The following is a 15,221-nucleotide window of genomic DNA, read 5'->3' on the forward strand; positions in this document are numbered from 1 at the left end:
GGGGTGTTCTGAAACCATGTGCAATGCATGCATTACTGCATGGCTTAAGGGGGTTAGAGCATGCGGCAAGAAGGTGATACAAAGCCTCTTCATGCTTCCCTCTGCTGACCAGCTTTATGGAGATGCTGATTTCATTTTCCAGCAGGACTTGGCATCTGCCCACACTGCCAAAAGTACCAATTCCTGGTTTAATGATCATGGTATCACTGTGCTTGATTGGTCAGCAAACTTGTCTGACCTAAACCCTATAGCGAATCTGTGATGTATTGTGAAGAGGAAGATGATTACAAGCATAGTCTATCTAGCTGGAATCACCCTGCTGCAGTCAGTGGCGGCTTGTCAATAGGGGGCGCAGGGACCGCCCCCCCAAGGCTAGTCATCTGTACATCAGCATTAAAAAGAAAAATGTGTACCTTTAAGTGTCAGCGGGGAGCCGGACACACTGCTGTCTATGAAGAGGGGTGGGGGTTTTGGCATCATGTGCTTTTTTCAGGAAAGCTGATTGGCGTTATTTAGATTGTCCTTGGGGCGCAGAGCGATGCGCCCCGAACACTCCCACTGTTCCATTGCCATCCTGTGATTGGTCCATAGGATGTTCGACATCATAGGGCGGTGCTTGGGCGTCACTGCCTGAGCCTCAACGAATGCAAACATCCACTGTCTCTGCTACACAGGATGGACCGATTCAGAGAGGACAGTGCTACAAGCCAGCCAGCCAGGAGGAGGACAGCATTTTGACTGAGAGCAGGAGGGAGCCCAGTCAATCCCCAGACCCCGACTTCAACCCTAATTACTCTGCGAACACAAAAGGTGAGTGCAGGGCCGCTGATAGGACAGTACAGCCGGTCCTCCTGTGCTGGGCCCTATCAGCTTGGCAGGGGGGCCCAGGCAGCTTTAACACTGTAGTGCATTCGTTTTTAACTAGATTCAGCCAGGTTAAGTCTATGCTAGGCATAGCAGGACTTAAAGTACATTTCTCTGGGTCCCATTAGTCCAGCAGAGGGGCCCAGGAGGCAAGAGCAGAGAGGGGACTATTTTTTAATTTTCGGCTCGCAGGTGTCGGCTCCACTGTGCTTTGTTGCAGTTAAATTCTCAGCCAGCCACTCATTGCCTTTCCCTGGCGGAGTGATCTGTCTTTCTCTGTTCTGAGGAGGGAGGGGGGGGGGGGGGGCAGAGGCTGTACACGTGTGGCCAGAGGTGACAGGACAGGGATGCTGCTGACAGCCCAGCACATGTATCCTAATGCACAGGCAGGCAAGTGAACTTTGCAGCACTTCTCTATCATTATCAAAGGTAGTACAGAAAGATGCAGCACCAGCACCTGTTGTATTGCATGTGGCAAGTCAGTGCAGACAGCTACACAGCTCTTGCTGTGCTATGATGATGATCATCATCATCATAAACACAGTGAGATGCTTACTTTTAGGTTCTGTTTTCACATATGTTTTTGGAGCAGGAAAAACGCACAGCTGAGTTGCATTTACCGCCACCCAACCACTCACCTATATGCTGCAAAGGCACTGCCACCATCATATGCAGTAGGACAGTGGTGCCAGGGAATCTTGTACACATTCCCAATGGCGTCATCCACTGGGGTGTGTAATACTACCTATGATGGTGGCAGTGCGTTTGCATCATAAGGGGGAGTAATTGAGTAATGGTAAATTCGGCTCGCTGTGCATTTTTACTGCCCCGAAAACATAAGTGAAACCAAGACCTAAAAGAAGGCATCTCACTAAGTGTTTGTGAATCCGTCATGCTAACTGCTGGCTATCAGAAAGCAATGCAGCCACCAGATCGCTTCCACACACCACTGTTAGCGCCGGCCACTTTCCTCTTCCCACACACGGGCTCTGTGCAGCCATGGACAGACCCAGGACTGGCGTGGCAGGTAGCGCCAGGTGGAAGGAAGAGAGATCAGCGAACATCCATTTCCTGATCTCCCCTTCCTGTTTTGATGGCCCAGAAGCAACATGTGATTGGTATGATATGATATGATGTATGATGGTATGATATGATATGGTGAGGTGGGTGGCGCTGCCAAATAATATAATAGTCTATTGTGGTGGTACGAATTGGAATACGTTATGTCACTGAAAATTATATAGTATACGGTAATAAAATCCAATAAAAACAAATGGCTAAAAATAATGATGATAATACAATAATAAATAATTTAAGTGAATAAGTGCAATAAAGTGACAGTGACCGTAATGATATGCTCAATGTATATAAAAAATAAAATATATGGAAATAAAAAATGAATAAAAATATTTTAAAGTGCTAGGTGAGCAACAAGTGACAATATAAATATGGTTAATAGAAATATAAACATTAGTTGGTGAAGAATGACAAAGTGAACAAAATAGCTAAGTGCTAAGTGAAGCCAATCGTCCGATTGGTAAAAAGAATACTTGATATAATAAATGATATAAAGTGATCTTTGAACAAATCTCAAGTGTGCCAATACAAATTAGCAAGTGAAATAGTGAATAAAGATATATATATACATATAAAACTATATGTATAAAAAGAGTATAAAAAATCCAATAAAAAAGTCCATATACTGTGGGGATTAGCTCGGTGGCGGGTGTGGATGACCCCTTTGGGGGGGTTCGTTACACAGGGAGATAGCCGAGAAGTGGTTGCAAACAACAGTTTTGGTTTATTCTTGCAATTTACTTCACACAAGTGCAAGCCTCAAAAACATCAAAATAAAAATAAAACACAAAATAAATCCTTGCCACTGTGGGCGGCTACCTTCTCACATACAGGAACCTACCTACGTAGTCTGTCTCCAACCTACTGTTGGGCAAACTTTGCTGATCCTACAGCAGACACTCAATAGTCCATGTTTTTTCTTCACACAACAAATGTCCATTGATCATGTCCGTTTTCCTCTTCACATTGAACATGTCCCTTTGCTTGTCTCTTCACATAGCAAACAGTTCATTTATTTCTTTCCACATAGAAATAGTCCAAGACCTCACCTTGAGTAGTCTTCACACTTGTTACCCTCCTCAGCGCACATCGCTTCAGGAGGTCTTCCCCATGCTCACACAGCTTTCAGGGGGCACACATCTGACTGTCCTCCTCTCCCCATGCCCACACAGTGTCAGGAGGCAGCAATCCTTAGACTTCCTTTGGACAAATTATAGAGGCCTTAACTTCCTCATTCCGAACAGCTGAAGGCCTTTCAACTTCCTTAAGCCATCCTGGCTACCTTTTCAGCCGACACCCTATAGTAATTGGTGAATTTTCTAAACCAGGTGGAAATGTATCTCCTGTCTGTGACTACATCCACAGATTTACCTGACTTCCTGTCACAATACATATAAAATATATGTATAAAAATAGATCTTCTATAAAAAATTGCAGTGAAAGTTCATAAGTGATATATAGGTGGATGAGGCTTCAAGGTAAGCTCAATGGGTGAATTCTGAGGTGGTCCAGGTTGTGGGTGCCCGGTGAGGAAACCAGTGCTCCCCTCTCAGTATCCCCCGCACTCACCAGAGCTCGGCACCCCTGCACGGGTAAACAGCGTGAAGTAAATTGGGTATTCCCTAAGGCAGGCAAATCCTGTGTGCCAATTTCCTCAGGGGTTAATCCTGGATCAGCTCTCCCATAGATATAGTGAATTCAATTTAAACGATATGACCATTAACAAACCCCACTTCACTATCTAGCAAAGGTCTATGAGCGACTCCAACAATATTCAAGCAATCTTTGTGGCAGATGTCGGTCACTACCGAAGTTACAGATGTCGGTCACTTTTCCGTTCTCTCTAGCTGTTTTTTTCTTCTTAGCTCTACAGACAGTGAAGTGTTCACTTCTAGACGTTAGACTATATTTTGAGGTAGGCTGCAGCCATTAGTATTTTTATCCATTAGCGCAGAATTTACATCTTCTCAAACATGTAAAATATAATTTCCCATCCTGGTGTGCAATTTTTTACTGTGTTTTTTGCCGCAAAGCAATGCCTATTACATTTTTCTGTTTACGCCCCCCCAAAAATTTTGAACATCAGCCGCCACTGGCTGCAGTGATGAACACATGTGCGTTATGCCACACTATAATGTGTCGTGCTAAAGCCAATTTATTGATATGGGCTTCCAAAGGCACAAAAAAAGTGCATGCGTATTTTTTTTTTGTAAGAGCCTTGCACAATGCAAGGTATTGTGCTGCAATGTATTACGATGCAGGTGTGTTGATATGGTGCATAATGCTAATTTGTGAGCCCAGCCTAAGACCCCATTCAGACTAGCGCAACTTGTCAGGCGACTTGTCAGCCTGACAAGTCGCGGTCGGTCGCTCGCCATTGAGTAGTACAGGACCCTTTCTAATAGGAGCGACACAAGTCGCTCTGACTTAGAAAAAGGGTCCTGTACTTCTTTGGGGCGACCTGGGAGCGACTTGCATAGATTTCCATTATGTGAAGTCCCTGCAAGTCGCGGTGCACGCTGTGCACCGTGACTTCGCAGGTCGCCCCTCGAAGTCGGATCGCCTCAGTGTGAACCGGCTCTAAATGAGTCGTTGCTAAAAGGAAAGTTGTTTATTGTCTCTATTCGAATTTCTTGTTTGTAAGAACATTGAAAATAAAAGCAGCACACCTCTGCTAAGAGATCCAGTTACAACTTTATTCTAATAAAAGTCAGGGAGACAATCCAGGGCTTGGTTTGGTGGTCTAAAAATGCCCCCTTAACAGACTTGTATAAAGTACTCAAAAAAAAAGTATCAAAAAAAAGTGCTCGATCAAAAAGTGACTTGAGTAGAAGTGGAAGTGCTCGCAGAAAAAGTGACTTTTTTTTACTTAAGTATTGCAAGTAGTTTTTTTCAAAAAAATTGCTACTTAAGTACTAAAAGTAAAAAGTACCAGTAGTTTTGAAAAAAAAATTCTACTCAAGTACTGAAAGTAGAAGTACAAGTACTGTGTTATGTAGTTATTAAAGAAAGAAGTCAAAAGTTTGAACATCATATTGTTTTTTATTATTTCAAATGATTTATTCAAATGATTAACCTAAAGGACAATCACAATTCCTTAGGCTGTAACTTTTTGTAAACAAAAAACAGATAAAGTATGTCCCTCCCTTCCCCTTTTAAAGCATCCACCTTTTAAAGCCAGGGGTGGTCTCCTCCCTGAGCTTCCTCACTCTCACAGCCAGGCAGATCACTTGAAGTTGAAGGGCCAGGGGTGGAAGGTGGTGTTTTTGGTTCGTCCATCTTTTCAGCTGATCAAAAGGCAGAACAGGAGCATGCGCAGTCTTCTTAATCGCGGTTTGATTTGATTCGCTCAATTGATGATGATGTGCCAGGCCAGCTTCATCAAACCTACAACGCTTAAAGTGAAAAATGCATCAAAAACTACTAACAAAGTGGCTGTGCTAAAAATGCTAATAAAGTGCCTGCAATTATATATATTCTTCTTGTATTCAAAATCATCGCCCACAGTATCAAAAATAAAGTGACATGTCTGTGCTAAATGCAGTGCAAATTATTCCCACAATGTAAATTTAATTCATATAAAATATATATGACAATACCACAATAAAATAAGTTGTGATTGTGAATAAGTTAGGTGCAAGTTTAAGTGTGTAAACTAAACTTTATAAGGAAAAGTCCATAACTGAATTCCAGTGTGCAATCTAAGAAGTGCTTGTCACTTGCTGTAAGATGCTTCCACCTTTCTTCTGTGATCTGCTCAAGTAAAGTGGTGGACTGGATAGCCTCTCTCTCTGCCTCTCACCTTAGTAGCACTGGCACTGCACTGGTTGAAAAAGCTGTCTATATTATTTTCATTATAAGAACTTGTCAGAACATGCTTCCACCACCTGTCCTTCACACTAGTAGTGCTCATTTGCTTTGCTTAAGTCAAGTGCCACTGCCAGTGGCCACTGCAGTGCAGGCACAGCCGCACAGGCAGAGGCAGGCCGCAGGAAGCACAGGCACCACCACAACACAACACTTATGGTCCATGGACCATGGATGGTCGGATAATCATCATAGCCGTCAGTCTCACTCTTCTTGGTTCAAAAAAGCCACCCATGACCCGTGTGTATATAATATATTAATATTTTATATTGATTATTTGATTCTCAAATGGCACATTTGCCATGGCAAGGATTAGGCCCTCTCCACGGTCCACCTCACTCACCTCATAGAGAAGAAGATGAGATGACGAAGAAAATGCTCCCGCGTCCCGCCGCCCGCGTCACAACTCCTCTCAGTAAGGGCCCTAAGGGGTGGAGTCTGAGTGACACACAACACGTCTAGAGGCAGAGACCTCGAGCGGGAAGACGGCAGCAAGGCTCCTCCTGTGCAGTCTTAACTTGATGATCATGACAGTGACTCCGCGGGCCGCGGCGCGAGCGAGGCTGTGGGATTGATTGAATTGAGTTGTGCTGCCTACTGCTACACGCTACCTACTACTACTAAATTGTGAGTCAGTATATTTTATTTCATTTTTTATATATAAAAGCGGTATTGTTGAGCACTACTAGCCACTAGATCTCCTGGCTGTCACTTTGTCACATGTTGGGGAATCACAGCGGCTCGGCTCCAGAAGTGGCGGGTGTCCCCGTCATCCTGCCAGGGCTGCCAAGAAGTTCATCACCTAATCTTAAGTTATTAATATCTTATGAGGAGAGGACCTATGAGATTGAGAATTGAAATAATTAAATATATATGGCTTTTTGAACCAGTGCAGTCAGTGCCACAGTGCCACCCAGATGCTATCCACCAGTGCCACCACCATTAAGTGTGTTGGTCGGTCACTCGAGCACTGAAGGAGGTGGAAGCATCTGACAAGTGAAGTGACACTTTAGATTTGCACACTGGAATTCATTTATGGACTTTTCGTTATAGATAGGTTTACACACTTCAACTTGTTGCACGCACCTGACCTAACTTATTTCATAACTTATTTTATTGTGATTTATTGTCATATTTTATATGAATTGAATTTACTGTTACATTGTGGGAATAATTATTTTCACTGCATTTAGGCTTTAGCACATTCATGTCACTTTATTTTTGATACCGTGTGGAGTGTGGGCAGGGCACTGGGGGCAACAATGATATATCGATTGCACAGGCACTTTATTCGCACAGCCAAGTTGTGTTTGTTAGTAGTTTCTTGATGCACTTTAAGCGCTGTAGCACCATTTATTTGTTTGTTTCATATTTTCTTTTTATTGGAAAGATTTGGTATAGCAGCTTTTATTATACACAGCCTTTATTTTCGTATGCGCTGATTTACAAATGACATTATACACATTTTTTTTGAGCTTTATGCAACCTGCCATCTACTGTTCTGGCAGTGGTAATTTTTTTAAAAGTAACGAGTAACTATGCAGCACAAAAAAAAAATACTTGAGTAGAAGTATCAAAATCATCGAAAAAATGTAGTGAAGTAAAAGTAGAAGTAGGAGAAAAAAATTCTACTCTAGGAAAGTACAGATACCGCATTTCGGTACTTAAGTACAGTACTTAAGTAGTTCTACTTCGTTACTATACATCTCTGCCCCTTAATCAGGGCTTGATTAAAAAGCCACCCCATATAACCACATTGCTCTATCAGCAGCAGCAGAAAGGCGATTTCTGAAGTGTATTAAAAGCTGGCAGTAGGCAAGGTGCAGCGATGCCAGACTCACCTTGCTTACAGGTCTTTTAGCTGTGCAGATGAATGTACAAGCTGGCCAAAAGAAATGAGCCTGACCTTCAGTTATTTGCACTGCAGAGAAATGTCATTACAGAATGTAATTCTAATACAGCCACAAAATTTTTCAAATAACTGTATTCATTGCTGCACAGCTCCTATGGTAGATGGTTTCCAAGGGTGAGAACTATGCAAAAGAAACTAGGGGATACATGGGCATCAACTGTTCAGTCACATTTTTGCTTAAAAAAAAACAATTACTGAAACAGCTACACTGGCGTAGCTTCAGGGGTTGCAGGGGTCACAATGGCAACTCCGCCCATGCTTGTCACATTCAGTTTTACACCTGGACAGGGGGGCAGGGGGTGTGGCATATACTGGAACTGATATCTTCCATTTTCCTCCTGCAACTGCTGAAAGCCTGCTTCTCCTCCTGTCCCTCCCACCAGCATAAGCAGCAGCAGGAGGTAAATACAGGGGATCGGTTCCAGTGTGCTCCCCTGCCCCCCCCCCCCTCCTTCCCGTCACGCTGCTTGCTTCCCCTTCCTCTCCTCCCCCACCAACTGCTGCAGGGGACTGTTTTAGGATGGAGAGTGATACTGATCACTCACTATGTTCATTCATAACTGAAACCTAGTAAACTGTGTTTACTAGGCTTCAGTTTGTGCATGAACAGGAAGCTCTGTACAGAGCTATTGTTTTGGTCAGGCTTAGAGGCCAGTAGCTATAGCAGTAGAGCGGCTCCCACCAACCAGCTAGATAGGTGAACAAAGAGGTCACCCTGGCGGATGATACAGGCTTACCGGAGGTACGGGGTCTAAGCATTAACTGGTATTCACAAGAGCTCCTGATGCTGGAGATAGGGAGATGGGTTTTGCTGCAGGTTAGTACCAGGTCGCGGTTCTCAGGATCACCCCACCAGGAGGTGAACAAGCCAGGGTCCAGTAGCAGATATAGCGATAGGGATCAAGTAGAAACATAGTCAGTAAACAAGCCTAAGGTTAGTAACAGGTGGTTGCAGGTTGGGATTCAGCAGAACCATAGACAAGGAACAAGCCAAAGGTTGGTAACGAATGGTAGCCAGGATACAGACAACAGCAGGTGAGACAAAAGTGAGATATTGGCTGAAGAGAGCACAATGATCTGGCAAACAGGCAGAGACATGGCTTAAATCAGGAAGCTCATGGGAGGAGATAGAGTTCAAGGTTTACGGGAAACAAGACATAAGGCAAAGTTGTCTAAGCAATTAGGCAGGGAACTGTAAATCATCCCAAGTGGCTCAGCGAAAAAAGCTACTGCCAAACACAGCAGAGGTCCAGGTTCAGGTCCAGGCCCTGACAGCTATTCCTGTTCATTCATTATTTCTGTGCTGTGATTGTGTCCTCAATCTCTTTTCTCTGACTCAAAAGTAAGTTTGCATTTGTAATAATAATAAAATAAAATGGTAAAAAATAAGACAAAAAAAAACTACTGGCCCCATCCCATTGACACCAACTTTTGCCCTACTGACACATTCACTGCTTTACAGACACCGTCCACTGCCCTACTGACACTAGTCACACACTGTCCTCTGCTCTATTGACTACTGACTCTCCTTTTTAAGATAAGCTACGTTAAATTTTTACAGAGACATACAGTATGTTTTATTATATTTTTCCCTTACTATTTAGTTTAGTTTAACTATAAGTTTCCATTTCTATTTAGTTAGGCTTTGCTAGTTAATTTCTTTTTTCTTTTTATAAAGGCTGCCAAACCCTGGTGATCTTTGATCTCTTTAGTATAGTTCAGGTAGCTCTCCACCTCTCAAAGGTTGCCTATCACTGCTCCAGAGTATTCAACAAAAAATTGGAGAGGTATGTAAAAATGTGGACAGTTTATCCAAAAATGTTTCAATTACTCTCTCAATATATAAATAAAGATTTGAAATGACTCTTTAGCCACTGGGAGTATCTTGACACGTTGTGAGAATATCTTGGCACATGGTGGAAGCGGCGGGTAGTAGTGGCCCATAAGCTTCAAGCTACATCTCTGGCCCCTGGGTCACAGGATGAGGGAGATTAGACTGGTGCCTAACCTAAGAAAATCATCAGACAATCGACCAAAACAGATTCTGAACCTCAGACCGCTTCAGTACACTTGGAACGTGAGACACAAGACACTTGTCCCTTTCAGTTCAGTGCCCTCTACTACCTAACAAGCATATGTGCTTTGAGTGGGGTAGGAATCCTCCTCATCTGCTTTAGGCTGCATTCACACTTGAGCGTAGCGTTTTCGTACGTTTTTTACTGCGATTTTTACCGCGATTTTACCGCGATTTTCAGGCGTTTTTTTCATGCATTTTTGGAGGCAGGCATTGACATCTATCAAAAATGCTGGTAATCAGCCCAAAAAGAAGCTCATGTACTTTTTTCAGCTACAGGGTTTTGCTTCAGGCGTTAAAATGCTCAGATGTGAACAGGGGCCATTTAAATGAATGGGGTTTTACTTGTTGGGCGTTTTGGAACTTTTTTTTTAGCGTTTTTGGAGCTGAAAAACTCTCAAAAACGCCCAGGTGTGAATGGAGCCTTAGATAAGGAAATGGCAGACACCTTCCTCAGCCAAGACAGTCACCATACTAATGATCATGCTTCTCCCTCTAATGCCCCATACACACTATCAGATTATCTGAAGACTTTTGTCTGCAGACTTACCAAAACCATATAATATGAGGTCAAACCTAAACACTTTCGATTTGTATGCAATCCGGCAGGCCCTTGCACTACATAGAAAAGGTAAGTCTGCAGACAAAAGTCTGCAGATAATCTGCACGTGTGTATGGGGCATTAAGGGCCATACACACTATCAGATTATCTGAAGACTTTTTCCTTCAGATTTACCTTTTCTATGTAGTGCAAGGGCCTGCCGGATTGCATACAAATTGAAAGTGTTTAGGTCTGACCTCATATTATATGGTTTTGGTAAGTCTACAGACAAAAGTCTTCAGATAATCTGATAGTGTGTATGGCCCTTTACTCTCCAGCCACCCATACAGCCCAGGTGATTTTGTCTAGGGACTCTAGTTGCTTGCTTTGCTGAATTATTCCAATGAGAACTTGATAAAAGTGTTAATAAAATGAATGACAGAACTGAAACAAGACTTTACTGACTTAGGTCAAAAGATGGACAATATTGAACAAAAAATGAATGAAACAGTCCACAGACTCACTCAAAATTCTTCTCAAATCACTATGCTGTATGCACAATTGGAAGATGCTCATGCTAAAAGTGAAAACCTTAAAAACCGCTCACAGCAGTAAAAATTCCACATAAAAGGGGTACCAGAATTAAATAAAAACCTCACAAATGTAGCACAAATTCTGACGAAGCTGGCGCCTAAAGCCCCGTACACACGCACCCATTGTTGGCCATAAATTTTCGGCCAACGTCCGATCGGCCGATTGTCGGCTTGTTAGTATGATGCTTCCGACAACCGACTGCGACTTTTCGGCAGAACAAAATCTGGTGTGCATGCTATAAAATTTTTGTTGGCCGTCACCAGAACGGCCGATTGTTCGTCAGTCAGTACAGATTTCGGCTGACAAAAGTCAGATGAGCAAGACTGGGCATGCTCAGAGAAGAAAAAACACACGGAAAGTCAACCATCACATGACATCACTTCTGAAGTTGGTTGTTGTTGGCCGACAAAATTCGTGTGCAGTCTAGAGCACATTTCAACCAACACAACAACACTGGACAAAAGACGGCCGATCGGTCGGCCAACAATCGGTGCGTGTGTACGAGGCTTTACACCTAGAGATTGACCGGATTCACAGGGCTCTTGCACTACCGAGGGTGGACAGTCTGCGGGGTGACAATATTGTTAAAGCATTTTTCTTTCAAACTATAGAGGAGGTAATGAGGTATGCCAGAGAGAACTCTGATATTGAAGCCCTGGGAAAAAAAAGTTCAAGTGTTTGAAACGTGGCAATGAAAAGGTTTGAATCAAAGATGACCCATGGCTTTCAGCTTGCATCTGGTGTGTCATAAATTGCCTTCTTGACTCATCAGTACTGAAAACTGGAAGGAAGGCAGATGCTCCCCTGTGTAATCCCTGATCAGCCATTCTGGTGAAACATGACTGTTTCAGTAAGAATTTTGTATAATGACTAAGGCAGCCTTAGTTACATTCAAACAGTAATAAAAAAATGGTTTATACGTTTGGGCAGCTCTCCCATGTATAACAATGAGAAAAAAAAATATCCTCTTCTTACCCACTTAATCCCCAGAAGACTTTACCCCCTTCCTGACCAGGGCCTATTTTGCGATTCTGCACTGCGTGACTTTAACGGACAATTGCGCGGTCGTGCGACGCTGTACCTAAACGAATTTGACGTCCTTTTCTCCCCCACAAACAGAGCTTTCTTTTGGTGGTATTTGATCACCTGTGAGATTTTTTGATCATGCGTTATAAACAAAAAAATAGCGTCAATTTTGCAAAAATAACAATATTTTTCAAATTTTTTTTTATATGAAATTCCCCCCCCAAAAAAATGTAAAAATCTAAATCTTTTAACATTTCAGGCCAATTTGTTTTAAGCTACATATTTTTGGTAAAAAAAAAAAATTGCAAAAAGTGTATTTTGATTGGTTTGCGCAAAAGTTATTGCGTTTACTAACTAAGGGAAAGATTTTTGTTGGGGTTTTTTTAACGCGTAATGGCGGCGATCTGCGATTTTTTTGCGGGACTGCGACATTGCGGCGGACAGATCGGACCCTTGACTGACATTTTTGACACTTTTAGGGTTACCAGTGACATTACTGTAAAAATTACACTGGCAGTGAAGGGGTTAACTTTTTTTGAGAGGGAGGGGTAAAGTGTGTCCCTAGGGGCGTGTTTCTAACTTTCTAACTGTGATTGGCTGTGGCTTGAGCTGTAAGAACAGTGATCAACGGTCCTACATAGCAGAACCGTATGATCACTATTCTTACATAGGGGAGAATGACAGGCGGCTTTGTTTACATTAGCCGACTGCCTTTCTCCCGGTGTAACGGACGATCGCGAGTGCCCGGCGGAAATCGGGTCCGCCGGGCACACGCGCGGGGGGGGTCCATGACCGAGCGGGAGCGCGCATCCGGCGGCGCGCGCTCGCTCCCCAGAGCCTCACAGGCTAGTGACGCACCAGTACGTCACTTTGCCTGTGAGGGGCTGACCACCGCAGTATATGTACTTGCAGCGGTCGGCAAGTGGTTAAAAAGGTGTTCAGTGATTAGCGGCCTGCTCTCTAGTATATTTAGACCTCCATCACGCATCTTGTGCGCACTCCTGGCTTTTGCCTCTCGGTGCCTTTTGTATGCAATGTATCATCTCCAATACGATACACAAAACATAGACAATAGCATATTTAATTTCATATATTCGTTATATGGCCAAAAATTCTGGGGAGCTCTGACCCCCACCACACCATTATAAATGTCAAGAAATAGACACCCCAACAAATTATTTTTCAGTGAAGGGCACCAATAAAGTTGCAACATAAATATGTTTACGACACTTGTTCTCTTCCAGTCTTGTGGCTACAGTTTGGAGAAGCCTCCTTTCTGTTTTATCATGACTGTGCGCCCCCGTGCACAAATCCAGCTCCATAAAAAATATTTTTAATTAGTTGAAGCAGATATATACCCCCCAACCCTTCAGCCAAGGAAGCTGTCATCTTAGCCTCTGTTTGATCTGCTTTGGCCATGGTACTCCACATGTGATCAGTTATGACAGTAGCCATTTTATGTCTTGACAGCTTGGTTAACAGAACAAGCACCTATGACAGTTATGGTGCCGTATGCAGAACTTCAAAAAAAGGTATATAAAATACCTAACTTAATTAATTAAATAATTTAAATAATTAAATAACTTGACACTACACTTGCATTGATGAAAACGGCCACGGCCTTTTTATTAAATCATATTAAAACATAACATAGTATAGCTTGGCCATAGAGCCCAAACTAACCACTGTACTAAAACATATAATATATAAAATACTATAGTCCAGCCCAAAAGCTCAGACTATACCAAATATTTGAAAACATCCCACACCAATAAAAAAGGCAGTGACAAAAAACATATAAAAGGGAGGGGCGGGAGGGACAAATCTTCTTACTTCTGAATGCTGCTCCCGCTGACTGAATTCCAACGGTTATTTCCCCTCCTTATATAGGGAAATTTTTACAACCCACTGTAACTGAATACTTCAAATTGGACCAATCCCATGCTATAATACCATATAGACCAGTTAACTACTAGGCTTATTAACCAATTGTTAATAAACTATAATAACCAATTAGATTGTGACTATTACAACCAATAACACCTTCTCTCTTTTATTTTTTTATTTTTTTTATATTAACTGTCATGCCACGTCCCCATGAATGAATGTCAGGTACATTTTGACCTGCCCTTCATTTTTATGGTGCCGTATGCAGAACTTCAAAAAAAGGTATATAAAATACCTAACTTAATTAATTAAATAATTTAAATAATTAAATAACTTGACACTACACTTGCATTGATGAAAACGGCCACTGCCTTTTTATTAAATCATATTAAAACATAACATAGTATAGCTTGGCCATAGAGCCCAAACTAACCACTGTACTAAAACATATAATATATAAAATACTATAGTCCAGCCCAAAAGCTCAGACTATACCAAATATTTGAAAACATCCCACAAGCCATGCTCAACAAGAGCATGGCACCACCACCAGGCCTAAGGCCACCTCAATGCAAGTCTGAAGTCCTAAATTAAAAATATCATTTGCTATATCAGACAAATGAACTAAATCAGTCCTATAAAAAACACCCAAAAGACCCTCAAGGTCAGAGTGCCTGAAGGACAGTCCGCCAATAGAAGTCATAAATTTAGCGATGGACCTATTAATACGCTTGCGATTCTTCTCCAAAAAAACACATCTTTCAGAGAACCATAGCAAACGAGAAACTATTTCGGAAAAAACAAGCCTACAGGAGGGGAAAACAGACTGAAAATGTAAGAAATCAGCCCTGATCCGTAAAATTATATCAATGTTTTTCCTAAACCCAATATCATTTCCACCCGCATGTACAATAATAACATCAGGATCCGGCCATTTTGTACAAAGATCTGTAAAAACAGCACGTACATCAGTCCATGGAAGACCTCTTAGACCAAACCAAAAAACCTTCAGGTTAGCTGAGGAGAATCCTAGATTACTTCCATAACTCCTCAACACAGCTCTTCTGTGGGCCCAAAAAATAAAGGAATGCCCAAAGATCCATATAATCTTAGCACTACCTGAAAATTAAACATAAAGGTTAGGTCTGACATAGGAGCGAAATGCATCTGAACGCCACCTGCCAATATTCCGAATTGTGCAGCCAGAAAAACCCGCCTGAGCAGCAGCAGTGGCAGCGCCAATCCTAAAAGAATGGGACGTGATTGGCAAATGGCCCAAATGCAAATACACTAAACATTTTTTTAAAACAGCATTAAACTGAAAACTTGTAAGAGGGAGACCAGTCTGATGTATAAAAAATTGAGAAAAAAAAATAGGC

This window comes from Pelophylax lessonae, assembly GCF_965119305.1.
Source record: "Pelophylax lessonae genome assembly, chromosome: 13".
Lineage (NCBI taxonomy): Eukaryota > Metazoa > Chordata > Amphibia > Anura > Ranidae > Pelophylax > Pelophylax lessonae.